Source organism: Giraffa tippelskirchi, chromosome 14 (genome assembly GCF_054371585.1).
Source record: "Giraffa tippelskirchi isolate mGirTip1 chromosome 14, T2T-mGirTip1v1.2.pri, whole genome shotgun sequence".
Taxonomy (NCBI): Eukaryota; Metazoa; Chordata; class Mammalia; order Artiodactyla; family Giraffidae; genus Giraffa; species Giraffa tippelskirchi.
In genome coordinates this window covers 44,541,278-44,546,035 of record NC_137288.1, presented here as the reverse complement: position 1 = coordinate 44,546,035, position 4,758 = coordinate 44,541,278, and the positions used below count along the sequence as shown (strand labels likewise).

Here is a 4,758-nt window from a genome sequence, read left to right as displayed (position 1 = left end):
TTACTCCTGAGGAGCCAATAGTGTGGCCGAGGTGAAAGGACATGGTACAATGTGGACACACACATAAGGACACTGCCACTTGTTCGAGAGATAAGTCTGTAAATTTTTGCTTTTGCGTTATTTATTTTGGTATTTCCATATCAGAATTAGGCTAGCTCTGTAACAAGATTTGGAAAGCCTTTAAAAAAAGTATTTATTGCTTTTGACTGTGCTAGGTCTTCATTGCTGCTTGGACTTTTCTTTAGTTGTGGAGAGTGAGAGCTAATCTCTAGTTGCGGTGTGTGGGCCTCCTATTGCAGTGGCCTCCCTTGTGGAAACAGGCTCCAGGGTGCTCGGGCTTCAGTAGTTGTGGTTCCCGGGCTCTGGAGCTCAGGCTCAGCAGTTGTGGTGCCTGGGCCCAGTTGCTTGCTGGCATGTGGGATCTTCCTGGATCAGGTATTAAACCGTGTCTCCTGCATTGGCAGGCAAATTCTTCACCTCTGAGTCACTAGGAAGACCAAGCTTTTTTTTTTTTTAATGCCATGGATATTTTATGCAAACTTAGAAATTATCTGTGTCTTGACTGCTGGTGGGAACACTCTGTGCGTCTGATACCCTTCTTGGAGATAATTCATTGACAGTTATCTTCTCCTCTACCACGTTTCTTCACTAATTGTTTGTTTATTTAGATTTTCTGCTTCTTCCCAAAGGAATTTTGATGCTTTGTATTTTCTTGAAAATCAGCCATGTCATCAAGACTTCATAGTATTCTGTTGTCAGTAACTTTCTCTCTGTTGCATCCCTGTTTCGCTCTTAATTTCATCTATCTTAACCTCTTTCGTTTTTCTTTAATGAATTAACTACAGGACTATAAGTTTGACTTATTTTGCCCTCTCCAAAACAGCAAGCACTTTCTCTTTCTTTTTTGGACAGGCAGTGGGCAGAGAACTGTCTTGATGGGTCCATCAAACACTGTCTTGAGGCCCCTCTGTGTGAGCAGTGGGCATTTTAGGTACACTGTTTTCAGCTCTGATCTTATCTGAAGCCAAAGCCTTTGGCTGTGAGATGAGTCAACTTCTCCTTCAGTTTCCCAATCAGGTCTTTATCATTCCTAAGATCGTGTTTGGTTTCCACTGAGATGATGAGAGAGCTGGGTAGTGGGGTCACATTTAGGATACCACTTTGCCCACTTATTTGCAGACGATGCAGAACTTACAAGGAAAAAGCAAATGAAGAATATACTCGCTTGCAGAAAGGATGGGATGTGAAATCTGTCATAATTTTCTCGTCCAGCTTCTTTTTCCATAAGCCCAGATTCACCATTTTCTTCAGCTACCAGACCATTAGCAGAACAGTTGTCATACAGATAATAGGGCTATATTCTCCAGGAAGTGCATTGGTGTATAACTGATCGGTAGGCAAGTTTTACCTACAGCTCCCTCTTCCACCCCCACACACCCGATGGCCTGCATTAAAGCCACTTGCTAGGTGGCTTGTGGCTGTGGTTGGGCGCAGAGGCAAGAAGCAGTGGGTTCAGGGGTGTCAGAACCTCTTTCTACACTGTTCACCCTCAGCAGGCTATAAGCTGAAACCTAGCTAAAGACCACGCAAACCTAGCAAAAGAACCCCATGTTTGCAACTCAGTGGGGATTCTATTTTTAATTGTAGGATAATTACTTTTCAATATTCTGATGGTTTTTGCCATATACCAACATGAATCAGCCATAGATATACATATGTCCCCTCCCTCCTATACCCCCATCCCACCTCCCTCCCCCTTCCATCCCTCTAGGTTGTCACAGATCCCTGGCTTTGAGTTCCCTGTGTCATACAGCAAACTCCCTCAGTGGGGATTCTTTAAGGCTAGAACATCTCCTTAGCCTAGGAAGGCCAGACTTACAACAATAGAATTTGAGAGAGATGGAATTGTGGAAGCTTATTTGGTCTGTGGTGGTTTATCCAGTGTGATACAAAGTACTCCAAGTAATAAGGTGAGACTTGTATCTAGAGTGGTTTTCGTGAAATGGGCTGTGGATGTGTGTGCACCCAAGATGATGCCACGGGCTCCATTTATGAACCACAACTTGAGTATCAGACCCACCGGGATGCATTTTTAAAAGAAGAATTCAGCAAAAGATAGTAGAAGGACTTAGAACTGTAGTCATAGGACAGGGATTTGCATCCCACTTCTATTGGGCTTCCCTTGGGGCTCAGCTCTTAAAGAATCCACCCGCAATTGTGGGAGACCTGGGTTCGATCCCTGGGTTGGGAAGATCCCTTGGAGAAGGGAAAGGCTACCCACTCCAGTATTCTGGCCTGGAGAATTCCATGGACTGTATAGGCCATGGGGTTGCAAAGAGTCGGGCACGACTGAGCAACACTCACTTTTTCTGTGATATCATGAATGAATCGTTAACTCTGGGTAAGTGTTTCTTAACCTCTCTGACCCTTAGTTTCAATTTCTTTAAAATGAAAATGATAACAACTACTCACTAAGATTGTTGCAAAAATATATATCAATAGTATTAAATGAAAAAAGAATTAATTCAAGAGTTAAAATGCCTTGCAAACTATAAAGCACCTTGAACATGAAAGTTGTTTATGCAATAAGCATTTGTTAAGGAATTGTTGTGCACATAAACTGTATTAAGGGTTTCAGCAATCTACCAAGTATATTTTAAAGCATCTCATACCATTTTAGTCCACCAGTTGAGAAGTTTATGTGAGAAAGCCTTTGCCTGAAATAACTATTATATATAGTATTTTTCCTTTATCCCATTGGCTGGATTTAACAGGTAGATCAGGATTTTAAGACATCAAGGAACATGAAGGTTTTGGAACAGTTGCTCCTTGCTTTTATTAATAAAGAGAACTGTGCCAAGGGTGTATGCTTCAATGAGAAATAATGAGAGGAAATTGTTCACAAGCTTACTTGGTTAAGTGCAATTAAGCTAGCCTGTAATTTTTGTATTAAACTGCTTGGTAGTTGGGAACCAGTATTTGGAGCTACTCATTAAATAAATTACCTACATTAAGGAGTTTTCCCTGATTACAAACAAAGGGAGCAAGGATGTCGTTAAAACCTGTGGTCTCTTAAAGAATAATGCGAGGCTGGTGAACAGGTAGCCCTAGGCTCTGGCTGCATGGCCCATGGAAACTGTTGATCAGGCCTGATAGCGCCTCAGAAGAAGGAATTACTGGGAGGCTTGGAAACTGGGTGCTCCTGCCACTTTAAATGTGTGTGACCTTTGGCCAGTGCGTTGGCTCCCTGAATCCAGTTTTGCTTTTTCTCTAAAGAGGAGTAATAACATCCATGTGAACTATTGCATGGGGATGTGGTAGTGATCCGACTCAAGATGCAAATTACAGGAAAAACTGATCCAGAGAGGCTTGGCAAGCTCTGCTCAAATGCCAGTGTAGATAGAATCACCTGATGATTCTGTTCAAATGCAGACTCATTCAGGAGGGTCTACAGTGTGGTCCTGATTCTGTGGTTCTGACAAACTCCCAAGTGATGCTGATGATGCTGATGATCCTGCTGTATTATAAACAGGATCACACTTTGAGTACTAAGAGCTTCAAGAATAAAGACAGTTTTAGACCATTATTGGAGAAGGAAATAGCAACCCACTCCAGTGTTCTTGCCTGGAAAATTCCATGGACAGAGGAGTCTGGTGGACTAGAGTCCATGGGGTCACAAAGAGTCGGACACGACTGAGCAATTAATTAGACCATTATACTGCAAGTTCCAGGAATAAAGATTCACTTCAGTATAGGTTTGGGCCAGCTGCTCAACAACATTATGGAAGTACTGGTTACCTGTGTTCTGTAATGTCGGCTTTCACTTTGAGGCTGGCTCTCCTTGTGGTACGTGCATGTCTGCCAAGTCACTTCAGTCGTGTCCAAATCTGTGTGACCCTATGGACTGTAGCCTGCTAGGCTCCTCTGTCCTTGGAATTCCCCAGGCAGGAATACTGGAGTGGGTTGCCATGCCTTCTTTCTGGGGATCTTCCCAGCCTAGGGATCAAACCTGCGTCTATGTTTCCTGAGTTAGCAGGCAGTTTATTTACCACTAGCGCCACCTCCTTCTGGTACTTAGGCAACTGCCTGCAGCTCCTGGGGCTTTGGTTCAGACATCTTGGTTGTGGCTAGCAGAAAACTGGCAATGTTGTCAGCCAGAGTCTTAAGGCTCATTTCAATTGTACGGATGAAATAAACTGACTGGCTTAACTCAGGTCATAGGCTCCACTTGTTGGGGTGGAAGTGAGATGAAATTCCCAGAACCAAATGGAAATCAGGGTTATAGGAGGGAGAAAACAGATGCTGGGGCTGGGGGCAGCTAAAGAATGTCCTTTTTTAGAGTGTTTATCAAATCTGTTTTAACAAATGTGATCTATTAACATGAATATCATAAACAGGTAATATGTACACATCCCCATCTGATTTAGGAATCTTCTTTGAGTCAAGAAACACCAATTTTTGTTAATATCAAATATATTTTGGAGATCACAGCACTCTTTTAGAGATTCCCAAGACATGTTTTTATTTATGGATAAATTTATGGGTCAATAGGAGTCACTAACAAGGGTTGGAGTGAATAATCTCTTTATGAAGAGATCAGAAAATCCACAGCATAGGGAAATGCTTTTAAGGTGTTTTGAACTTTGGTTCTTAAATATAATCATAAATTTAAGTCTGCTATCTGGCTGGACTTGGAAGGGAACAAGGGAAATATGGAAAAAACTATTGTAGCAAATGAAAATACCGAGCGAGTTACCG

At 42.3% G+C, this 4,758-nt stretch overlaps 1 pseudogene; it reads right to left on the bottom strand.

The window, feature by feature from the left end:
- Window positions 1-847: 847 nt before the first annotated feature.
- On the bottom strand, window positions 848-1,451 carry LOC145534872 (ras-related C3 botulinum toxin substrate 1 pseudogene; annotated as a pseudogene).
- Between the last annotated feature and the right edge of the window lie 3,307 nt (window positions 1,452-4,758).